The 12834-nt window shown below is 36.2% G+C and overlaps 1 protein-coding gene across 4 annotated transcripts in view; it reads left to right on the top strand.

Moving 5' to 3' along the window:
• Positions 1-12834, top strand: part of ACVR1C (activin A receptor type 1C) — a 68221-nt gene that overhangs the window by 868 nt on the left and 54519 nt on the right. The gene's annotated exons all lie outside the window — the stretch shown is intronic.

Below are 12834 nucleotides of genomic sequence, written 5' to 3'. Positions count from 1 at the left end.
CAAGGATGCTGGCGTGGCGGTGGTGGGAGGGTGGGGGGCGGTGGTAACGAATCAGTCTGAATTTGGGGAGGTGGGGGATACCTCAAAAGCCACTGGTGCCAAGCTTTGTAGGCGGGAGTGGGAGCTTAAATCTATGTCGTGTGCAACGCACATTGCTTTCGAGGTACGATCTTTACTAAGAGTTGAAAAAATTCTGGCAGGCGTCCCAGCGTTTCTAACAGGTCTGTGCCTTGAAAGGCTAAATAGAGCCCTCGGCCCAAGCTAGAAACCCATTTCTTTCTAACGTTCACTAGAAACTGGGGCAAATGCATCTTTGGTAAAATCATAGTATGCTATGTTGAGAAACCCTTTAACTCTAGAATTATTTTCATTATTACATTATCCTGGGTTATGGAGACCAGGAACAGATTTCCTTGCTAACTTGTTCTTTAAACATTTCAAACAGACATTTAAGACATTTGCACATAAAAACCTGGTGTTTTTCCGTAGAGCTGTACTTTGTCCGAAGCTGATTTTGATGCATTTTTGTTTTCTTGGATGACAATCTGTTTGACATTAATAGCTATACGCGGGGTGGGTAGTTTTTCTCTTAGTGACGTGTGCAGGAGAATGTTTTGAATAGTATGATTTGTGCCTGTACATATTTCAGTGTTTCAGATGGCCTGAGAGAATCGCTAAATACAATATTCAAGTGAAAATTTGATTATTGGAAGTGATGAATTGGTACAATATGAGGATTAAAGCATTTCAGTTATCTTTGAAAAGGCACAGCCCCTTAGGAAAGCGGGTACCCAGAGACTGTCAGGAAGATGATGGGATACGGTGAAATGTTTGCTTTCAGAGTTAGGAAATCCATCAATGGGAAGAAAACTGATTATCAGAAAGTCTTTATAAAAAATGGGTGGAAACTCCACTAACTTGGAGTACTCAGAGTGCTCGTGATAATCTAATAGAATTTACACACGCGCGCAAAAAGTCTTCCAAACATCACAGTTTTGACTGGGCACCTGTGAAATTCTCTCTACAGGCTGTCTGTACAACCCTTTGATTTTATGGAGCTAATAACTTTGCTGCAGACATTTTAAAAAATAGACAATTATTTTTTGTTTAGCTTGAAAGGTATATTTTGTTATAGGACAGAATCTTTAGAAAATTTCAGAGACCCTGGGCATAGCAACTTAGGTAAACATGCCCCACTATGTTCTTAAAAAGACATGGAAAATTTGGACATTGAAATGTGCAAAAAAGAAAAAAAAATAGATCATCCATTCAAATTTGATTGTTTCCTCAAAATTTGAAGGCTAAGAAAAATGCCTGATATGGAGATGATGTGTCAATATAGTAGAGACGTACTTATTAAAATGGAACTTTTATAATGAACTTTTCTGTGTCAAATGCTAACATTTTGAAATCTCTTTAAGAAACTTTACCTCTCTTTGTCCCACAGAAAAAACGTTTGTTGTTATCTACATTTTTGATTCTTAATTTTTATATAAATCTTTGATTATTTGACAGAGGGATTTAAGGTAATTTATTTCCTCTTTTAAATTGTTTTTCTCATGTGGTTAGCCACATTATTTTTGTCTTGCTCTCTTTTAAAAATCACCTTGTTAATCATGTTGACCATTTTTGAAAATGTACATACCATTGTTGACATGTTATATGAGAAGTTGCTATTGACATGATGACATAGCAAAACGGTATGACAGAAAACATCACATTCCAATTTGGCTCTGCTGAGCACCAAGCCTAGAACCTTAAATATCTGAAGACATTGATAAACCAATACACCCTTTTTGCTTTAGCTGTTCTTAACAGCATCCCTATTACTTAGGCGCGGCATGCATTAACAGCAGAGTAGAAACTATTGCTCCTTGATGAGAATCTCAGAGGGTAACCGCTGATGGCAATTTAGAGAAAATGTATATTGGTCTGGAGTGGCCTAAAAATTAGTCTGCTCTGAGTTGTGTAATTATCTAGTTTCTGGGTTCCTTGATGTTTGATAAGAAAGACCTGACATGACCTCCTGACATTTATCATGTGTACTAAACAAAGAATTGGCAGAAGTGTCCTGGAGTTCTCAAATTTGAAACTGTGATTTGCATATTATATAGATTGACACATTGTGCATTCTCTACCAATTTCACGGAACTCCTTGGTCTTGGCATTATTAAGAATCTGGAAAGCTAGATGCTGTTACTTTAAAAGTGAAAAGATAACTGTTTCATTTAATAACCAGGGTGGAGGTGGGGGTGTCAGGTAGTGAGAGTTTACCCCCTAACAACCGTTAGCAGTTCCCACTATAAATGTTAAGTGGTACTGGAAGGGAAAGTCAAAACCTTGGGCTGACTGCGTTTATAAATGCAAAAGATGTGGCCCCTTTGTCCTTGTTTAAGCACAGTTATTTACTGGTTGGTTGACACAAATGTGGCAAGAGGCTCCCTGGTTCCAAGGAAGAGACTTCTCTGGCCCAGGAGAAACTCTGTGCACAAGTCTTTGGGGGCATATTTCTTCACTGACTGTACTGCCTCAGCCATTTTCTAGCCTCAAACTTATAGAAGTGTAAACTAGAGAGTTCTTCTCATTCGCTACAGTCATACAAAAATAAAGGATTTGAGATGTGAGAGAAAGAAAGGAGCAAAGGATGACCCCAAATTGTTAACCCAGGCAAAGAGTGGAATGAAGCAGACTGCAGGGGGAGCATCTGGGGAGAGAAGGGGACAGTGGCATTTAGCTGGAGCTCAGTTTTGGATAGGTTGAGTTTGAAATGCCGATTAGACACTAAAGCAGAGATGTCAAGTCAACAATTGATTTTATGGGTCTGGAGTTCAGGGGGTAAGTCTGACCCGAAGATAACAAATCTAAACCCAAGGACAATTACAGGTAATTTTAAAAGACATTAAATAGGGTTACAGATTTGGCAAATCACAGAACACCCAGTTGAACTGAATTTCAGATAAACAACAAATCATTTTTGCGTTTAAGCATGTTACAAATATGACATGGGACATACATACATTAAAAATTAGTTGCCATTCAATTCTAATTTAACTAGGCATTCTGTACTTTTATCTGGCAACCCAACATTAAAGAAATGTTGTGATGAGGTGAACTGCGTCTGATACGTGTATTCCTAGTTATTGCGTTAGAAAGAGAAGGATAGACCTATTTTCTAGTCCTCGTCTGTTAAAACTTTTGTTCCAGCTCCTCTGCTGTCCCCACATACATCTCTGAATGGGGCACTCCCAGCTCTCTGCGCTGGCTGTCTCCACTGCTCTGAGTAAGCGGGGAGGGATCCCTAGTCGTTCCTATCTTACATGAGTATCTGAACATGAAAGGATATGTGCAAAAGATAAGAATACATCTCTAGGCCCCCTGCAAATGACTGTTATGTGAAAGCAGTTGGTTTTGCCCAAATTAACTGTCTTTTGAATGTGATTGCTGTTTTCAAATGCATTTTTAGTGTATTTTCCTTTTGAATAAACATTCGTATGTTTCCCTTTTAGGAGAAACGCTTCCAGGCGGTAGTTGAGATCCAGTTTGTTGTATTTTTCTTGGCAGTACTTGCATCTCTTATTGTAAATAAGAGAGGGTGAAGAGGAGAGGAGAGTGGATAGAGCTGGGGCTAGAGAGGCCGTGAGCCCCCCAGGACCTGATAATCTGACACAGTTTCAGGTTTGAGATCATGTTGCCCCAACAGTGATGGCAAGTCCTTTGGGAGAGGGGCAGGGAGACGTAAATATCAGCCACAGGCTGTTTAGTGCCTGCTCGAGCTAGGTCTGGACCTGCTACCAAATGATTATCGTTGGCTTCATTTTGAGATTTGTAGGGGAAAGTGTCCTAGAAATGAACAATTGTACGCATAGAACATTAAAAAGCTCAAACAGGTATGTTCACATGTATCTAAAGAGTTGATTTCAATAAATAAAAAATGAGTTTATTTTCAAATGTAAGTTGAAAACAGAACTAAACAGAAAAAAAGAGAAAAATTCCAAGCACAAAGAGGGTACTATGTATCATTCCTTATCATTTATATCTGTGAGGCTTCTTCTGGATTTTCCATTGCTTTGGACTTCTTTGTTTTAAGTTTTTCAAAGCCGATAGTCAAAATCTCAAGGTTTATCCTTAACGTTGTTTAAGAAATTGGGATAATATTGGAATATGTTCATAAGTGGTAGAGAAATGCTACTTTTGTGAAGGAACCTGGGAATACCTAAATACTGTTTTGGCTCCGCTGTGCCTCACCGCCAGTCTAAGAGGGGTTATTCTGTCCTATACTAAGGGGGATATCCTAAAAAAGGGAGGCAAAGTAACTTTTTCTTGTTACCTGGTACTTTGGCTCCAAATTGCATAGTGGAACTCTATATACTCCCCTTTTCTAAACTTTTATAAACAATTAAATAGCCTCAGAATAAAGAAAGAGGGGTTGTGATAAATCGGAATCCTGGATCCTGACACTGTGATACCCTTGGAAGACTGTGCAATGCCTGGCCAGTTGAATCCAGAGGAGAGGACCTCCATCTCCAGTACCTCACATTAGTGCAGGCTGCATGGCCCTTGTGATAAGAATTCCAGACTATAATCTCAGGGCCGACTGTTAAGTGAGGAAAAGACAGAGTCTGTGGAGAAAGGTGGCTGGTTCTTTTGCATGAGGAAGCAAGTCCTGCCCTTCCCACACCTGCTATGAAAAGAGTAGAAGACAAGACCGTGACTGTGAGCCTGTGACTTTCGTGTTCTTTCAAAGCTGGATCCCTAAAGTGTGTGAGCCTCTTGGTTCCCTGGAATCTGAACAATACAAATCACTACTCCTCTCACTTAGGGATCCAGTAAAAAGTAAAAGAGAGGGAGGAGGTGAGTAGGAGTGTGAAATAGGCAAGGAAAACTTTATTTCCATAGAAGCCACACTCTGCTGTTCCTCAGGGGACGCTCCCTTGCCTTATCACGTGGCTTTTGAATTCGTCTGCTCTGATTGGCCAACCAGACTAACCAGGTTCTGCTCTGTCCTGTTTCTTCGCTTTTTCTCTTCTGGAATAACTTCCCTTGTCTGTTGTTCTTTTCTGTCTTTTTAGAGTAGGTGCATGAAGACTGTTTCTTTAGAACTGTTTTAAATTAATCCCCTCAAGAATTCATGGGTGAATCATTCAGCATGACTCAAGAGCTTGGCTTATTATTTTTTTAAAACAATTTAAATTTGCCAGTGACTTAAGCACCCCAGATTAGATCAATCTACTTTTCCATTAAACTTTTCACATTGAAATGATTAGGATGCTCTAATTTTGAAAGTGAAACACATACATTTTCTGCTGGTCTATTTTATCATCCTTAACCTCATGATAAGGTAAAATGACCGAGATAGATGCCACATCTCTCTATGTTGATTAAGTCCCGTGTAAATTTTTTGTTCAACACCGTGATTGACTGAAATAAATGCTCTGTGGTCAAAAACAGGATTAGAAAATAATTTAATCCATCGGGATCTGGACAATGATAATTTTAATGCAGTATGTTTAGTTTCATAAATACATGCTTATCCAAGAGAGAACTCAGAGGGTGGCAATCCAGATTAACACAGCTTTAAGGAACCAGATTGTTTTAAAACAGAGCCAAAATATGTTAAAGACTATTAACTCATCACATCTCACAATTTGATCTGATGACATTTTCCTGGCCTACTCTTCTAGAAGTGTGTCTTTTCCTTTCCTTTGTCCCCATTATTGCTCTTCAAGAGTGAAGACCTACTTTGTGAGTATTTGCCTGCTCTAATAACCACAGTGAGACTGCGTTCTCACTCAGATTCCACTTACAATCTGAAGTGTGCATTTCCAGGAAAAAGACAGTACACTGTAAATTTGAAACACTGAATAAAGACTAACTATATGATTAGCAGAGGATTCCTTACAGGATAATAAATGCATAATTGAGTGAACCTCCCTCCTTTTTTTTTTTTTTAAGATTTTATTTTTTTCCTTTTTCTCCCCAAAGCCCCCCAGTACATAGTTGTATATTCTTTGTTGTGGGTCCTTCTAGTTGTGGCATGTGGGACGCTGCCTCAGCGTGGTCTGATGAGCAGTGCCATGTCCGCGCCCAGGATTCGAACCAACGAAACACTGGACCGCCTGCAGCGGAGCGCGCAAACTTAACCACTCGGCCACGGGGCCAAGCCCTCTCGCTCCTTTTTTTTTTATCTTTCTTTCCTACAGCTGTTCTCTAGCTGTATTATGTTAGCTATTGTATATTAAAAGGCATTACTTTTTTGCACAGAGAAGAAAGTTGACTTTGTTAAAACAACTGGGCCACTTTAAAAGGACTGAGAGTTGCTGCACCAGATTGAGGTGAACGTGCTCCTTTGGACTTGCTTTTACTGAACTCTGCTTTGGATATTGTCATTATCATAAAGTTTTTCATAATATTTCCTTATTATCTTTTTCATATCTCTAGGATTTGTAGTGCTGTCCCCTCTTATATTCCTGACATTGTGAATTTGGATTTTCTTTCTTTTTGTCTTGATCAGTCTAGCTGGAGGTTTATCAATTTTATTGATTTCCTTCAAATAAATAACTTTTGGTTTTATTGAATTTCTCTGGTTTTTTTCCTTCAATTGTTTCCTGCCCTTATCTTCCTTATTTCCTTCCTCTACTTACTTTGAATTTAATTTATTCATTTTTAGTTTAGCTTCCTAAGATGGTACCTATTAGATCAAGGGTTGGCAAGTTTTTTCTTAAAGGGTCAGATAGTACATATTTTAGGTTTGTGGGCCATGCAATCTCTGTTGCAACTACTTAATTATGCCTTTGTAGTATTAAAGCAGCCATAGACAATACATAAATAGGTATTGCCATGTTTCAATAAAACTTTATTTATAAATGGGCCAGCCAATGGGCTGTGGTGTGCTGACCCTTTCTTAAATCATTTATATAAGACATTTCTTCTTATCTAATATAAGCATTTAAAGCTTTAAATTTCTTTTTTTCGGCAACTGCTTCAGCTCATCTGTAAGTTGTGCTATGTTGTGTTTCATTTGCATTGAGTTCAAAATATTATCTAGTTTCTGTGTGTGTGTGTGATTTTCTGGGACCTGTGGGTTATTTAGAAGTCTGTTGTTTAATTTCCAAATATTTTTGGAATTTCCAGATTATTTTGTTATTGACTTCTAATTTAAATCCATTGGGAGGATGAAAGAACATAATCTGTATGACTTCAGTTCTTTTGAATTAATTTTTATTTTAGAGTCTAGCCTGTGTCTGACCTAGTGAATGTACCATGTGCACTTGAAAATAATGTATTTTCTGCAGTTTGTTGGGTTTAATGTTCTATAGATATTATTTAGGTCAAGTTGCTCGACAGTGTTATTTGTCTTCTCTATCTTCACCGATTTTCTGTCTTCTTGTTTTATCAATTATGAGAGAGGCTTGTTTGTATCTCCAGTTTACTTCTGAATTTGTTTGTTTCTCTTTTAGTTTTTCCAATTTTTGCTTCATATCTTTGAAAATTTTGTTAATGGGTACATTCACATTAAGATTGTTTTGTCCTCTTGATGCATATTTATCATTAGGAAACCTCCTTCATCCCCATTATTGCTTTATCTCTGGTAATATTTATTATTATGACATGTCTGTCTTTATCCCTGGTAATATTCTTTGTTTTAAAGTCTACTCTGTCACTATTAATATAGCCACCGCAGCTTTCTTATATTTAATATTTGTATCTCTCTCTCTTTTTTACTGTTAATATAGCTACTACAGCTTTCTTGTGCTGAACGACTGCATATGATAGATTTCCCATCCTCTTATTCTTAGCTTATATGTATATATATGTATATATGTATATGGACATGTATATTGAAATATATATTTAAATTGGGTTTCTTGAAGAGAGCATATGGTTGGGTCTTGCTTTTTTATCTAGTCTTACATACTTGTCTTTTAACTGGAGCATTTAGAACATTTACATTTAACATATTTATTGATAATGGTTGTGTTTATACAATATATGTGTTTAAATCTGTCATCTTATGTTTTTATATCTCTCCTTTTATTTCTTCCTCTTTTTTTGCCCTCATTTAGTTTAATCGACTAATGTTAGTATTCTGTATTATTTACATTATTAGTTTATAAGCTCCATGTCTTTGTTTTATTTTTAGTGATTTCTCCAAGATTTATACTATCCATCTTTAAATTATCATGGTTTAATCTAAAAGCCTTACTATCATATTCCTCCATTTTCTTCTTCTTGTCCTTTGTGCTATTAATCTCATATCTTTGCCTTCTAAATGTTTTATAAACCTTGAAACAAATAGTTATTTTGGCTTTAAATATTTAATTACCTTTATATGAATTAAAAAATAAATGTCATATTTTGCATTTACCCACCTATTTATCATTTCAGTTCACTGCTCTTCATTACTTTGTATAGATCTGAATTTACATCTGGTGTCATTTTCCTTCAGCCCGAAGAACTTCTTTCAACATTTCTTGTAGTTCAGTTCTGATGGCAATGAATTCTTATCTATTTTGTTTTTGGAAAAGTTTTTATTTCATTTTCATTTTCCCCCAAAATTTTATTATGAAACTATTCAGACACTGAAATTAAAAGAATTTTACAGTTACCACCCATGCATCCACCAACTAGATTATACTATTATATTTGCTTTATCACATATATATCCATTTATCTATCCCTCTCTTCATTAATACATATTATTTTTGATGCATTTCTAAATAAGTTATAAATAGCCCTACACTGCTCTCTAAATACTTCAGCATACATATTATTACACAAGTTCAATATTTGCTAACATTTCTCTCTTTTGATGAAATGTTTACATATAATGACGTTCACAAGTCTTATATATGCACTCATGGAGTTTTAGAAATGCATTCACTTGATCTTTTTCAAGCTATTAAAGATAAACATCACCAAAATGAGTTTCCTCTTGTCCCTACCTGGTCATTCTTCAATGCTGTACTCCTGAAGGCATCTGCTCTTCTTGTTTTTTCTACTATAGATTAGTTTTGGCTGTTAAGCGTATTGTTCTGTAAATACCAGTTAGGTGAAGTTTGTTGATAGTGTTGTACCCACTGTCTGTATTTTTACTGAAAGAAGTCTGTTTAAAAATCTCCAGCTGTGCTTAGGGAAAACACTTATAAAAATTGTGAGAAACACATAAAGCTGTGATTAGAGTGAAACTTAAAGGAACAACAAATGAACTCAAAGCAAACAGAAGGAAGGAAATAATAAGGTAAGGAGAGAAATCAATGAAGTTGAAAATAGAAAAATATTAAGGAAAATCAAGGAAACCAAAAAACTCTTATTTTTTTAAACATCAATAAAATTGATTCACCTCTAGCTAGATTTACCAAGGAAAAGAGGGAATACACAAATTACCAATGTCAAATTGAAAGAGAGGATCACTATACACCCTACATAGATAAAAATAAAAATAAGAGAATGTTTCAAACATCTTTATGCCCACAATTAGAAAATTTAGGTAAAATGAACAAATTCCTTGAGAAGTACAAACTGCCAAAGGCTGCTTAAAAAGTAATAGATAACTTGAATAACTTCTATCAAAGAAGGCTCCAATCCCAGATGGCTTTACTGGTGAATTTCGTAAAAAATTTTAGGAAGAAATATTATCTATTCTGTACAAACTCTTTCAGAATTTGGAAGTGGAGGCAATACTTTTCAGCTCATTTTATAAGACCAGCATTACACTGAGACCAAAACTAGGTAAAGACATCTCAATGAAAGAAAACTAGAGACCAGTATCTCTCTTAGAGATGCAAAAATCCTCAACAAAATATTATCAAATTGAATCCAACAAAATAACAGGATAATGCTCCATGATGAAATGGAGTTTATTCTGGGAATGCAAGGCTGGTTCAACATTCAAACATCTAATATTACAATTTACCATTTTAGCATATTAAAGAAGAAAAACCATATGACAATATTAATAGATGCATAAAAAACAGATGACAACATTCAACATCTATGATAAAAACTCAGCAAACTAGGAATAGAAGTGAAGTTCCTTAACATGATAAAGAGCTTCTTCAGGAAACTTTCACCTGGCATCGCACTTACCTGTGAAAGACTGGATGCTTCTCACTGAGAATGGGGACAAGGCAAGGATGTCTGCTCTGACCACTTCTAATCAATACTGCATTGAAAGTTCTAGGCAATGCATTAAGATAAGAAAAATGTATAAAAGCCATTGGATTGGACAGGAATAAGCAAAATTTTCTTTATTCACAGATGATTTGATTTTATATATAAAAAATACTAAAAACTCTCCATAAAAGGTATTAGAACTAATAAATTGTAGTTCAAGTTTAGGATTTCAGGATACACAGTTAATATAAAAAAAAATCAGTTGTATTTTTATATAGAACAATGAAAAATTAGAAATTGGGAAAAAAGGAGCCATTTACAATAGCATCTAAAAATCTGCGAAATATTTAGGTACAAATCTAGCAAAATACGTGGAGAATCTGTATCTTGAAAACTATAAAACAGAGGTGAAAGAATTTAAAGAAGACCTAAAAGAATGGAGTGATATACTATATTTACAGAATCAAAGGCTCAGAGTTAATCTCAGTTATCTCCAAATTAGTCTGTAGATTCAATGTAATCCTGATCAATGGCCCAGTCAAAATTCCAGCAGGGATTTTTTCAGAACCCACCAAACTGTTTAAAAAATTTATGTGCAAAGGTGAAGCAACTAGAATAACCAAATCAGTTTTGAAAAGGAAGAGCAAAGTTGGAATGCTCATGGTGACTGATTTGAAGGCTTGTAAATCTACAGTAATCAAGACAGTGTGTTATTGGCAAAAAGAGAGGCACAGTGATTAATGGAATAGAAAAGAGGAACTGGAAATAGACCCATACATACATGGTCAGTTGTGGAAATGGAAATAAGCACACCAGAATGGCTCAGGCCATTAGTCATTGAGGAAATGCTTATTAAAACCACAATGACATGCCACTGCATCTTTATTTGAAAGGCTTAAAGAAAAAGACCCCAAACAAAAAACAAAGATGACAATACCTAGTACTGGCAGGAATGCTAAGTAACTAGAACTCTCATACTTTACTGGTGGGAAAATAAAATGGGTACCTACTTTAGAAGACACTTTGGCAATTTTATATAAATTTAAACATGTGTTCTATATTAAATGTAGTAGTGTCACTTCTAGATGTTTAGCGAAGAGAAATGAAACTTATTTCACATAAAAATCTGTATATTAATGTTTATTACAGCCTTATTCCTAATCAGCAAAAACTGGGAAAAAACTCCACAAACATTCTTTTAACTAGTGAATGGATAAACAAACTGTTGTGCATTCATTCAATGAACTACTGATGGATGCGACAACATGAATGAACCTCAAATGCCTGAGGCAAATGACAGAAGACAGACTCGAAAGGCTATATTCGTTTGACATTCTGGAGAAGGCAAATGTATAGGAACAGGAAACATCATTGCTTGCCAGGGGCTAGAGTGGCCGGAGGAGTTGTCTAAAAGAGAGGATGAGGAAATCTGGGGGGAGGGGTGATTGACTGCTGTTGTCAAAACTCATAGAACTGTACGCTGGAAAGGGTGAATGTTACTAAGTGCAAATTACATCTTCATAAACCTGACCCTCGCCCCCAAATTGCAGGGCATGTATGTGAACTAAGAAATCTTATGTAAATCAGGAGGTCAGCAGATAAGATTTCAAAGTGGTTAATCCGGAATAGCAGGAATAGCAGTATATTTTTAAAATTAATGTCTAAGATAATGTCCTAAAGAACAACAACAAAAATAGTTCAAAGTGCCCCTTTAAAGTGAGACTGGGGAGATATGGGTCACTAGATAAATGCTTTTCATTTTAATTCTTCCTATACTATTTTATTTTACCGTGTGTATTTATAATGTTGACTAAACAAATAAAAATACTTTAAAATTACAAATGATTGATTTTCTTTTGTTATATATCTTCTATGTAAGGGATTTCTGTCCATGTTAAAATGTTTTTTGTGTGTGTCATCTTCAGTGTGTAAAATGGCATAAAGTAGATAGAAATGAAATCAAGTTACGATAAATTAGGCTATGTTTTATTCATTAGCATGGATTAGTGATTTCTTCTCTTAGCAAAGGACATTGCAACTGAGGGACATTATCCATACATAGATAAAGGCCACTGTAAATACAGCATTACTCACCTGCTCTTTTAGGTGAAAGCATTTGGTTCAACTTGAAAGGTCATTTATCACCTGCAAGGGAGCACTTACGGGCTGCTGGGGCTCTTTTTGTTGGTTTGCTATAGCATTAAGCTTGCTTATGGAGAATTTTGCTTGCATCTGCAGTCTATACTCAGGCTCATTAATTCATTAACAAACCTCTTTTTGCTGAGTCAGATGAGAGGTACCCGTTGTTCAGTAAAGTGTCATATACACAGTGGGCAGTCAGCATTTTTCTTGATTGTCTTCTACACAATCATGGAAAGTCACTATGCCTGTTTTTGACCCGTTTCCAAGACAAATTTAAAGATGAGGGGAAAGCTATGGAAAGATCTAGAGGCTAGGCTGGTCTGCTGGTTAATGTCCCAGAGATCAAGTAGGTTTCCAGTGTGGAACAGGAGTCATTCTGTAATAATCACGTACCTGAATTTTCAGGGACAGCCCTGCTTTCAAGTAGGCTAGCCTGTTTTCGGACCACGAATTCCAAGTTTTGGTCTTGAAAATAGAGTTGCTGTAAGCTATGGGCCAGCACGGCAGAGAGATGGGTGTTCACCAGACTCCACCATCAGTGCTACTTTACAGGCCTGTGCAGGAGAGCTGACTGAAGAT

Source organism: Equus asinus, chromosome 4 (genome assembly GCF_041296235.1).
Source record: "Equus asinus isolate D_3611 breed Donkey chromosome 4, EquAss-T2T_v2, whole genome shotgun sequence".
Classification (NCBI taxonomy): domain Eukaryota; kingdom Metazoa; phylum Chordata; class Mammalia; order Perissodactyla; family Equidae; genus Equus; species Equus asinus.
The sequence above is the reverse complement of the archived record's forward strand: the minus strand, read 5'-3'. Positions and strand labels throughout refer to the sequence as shown.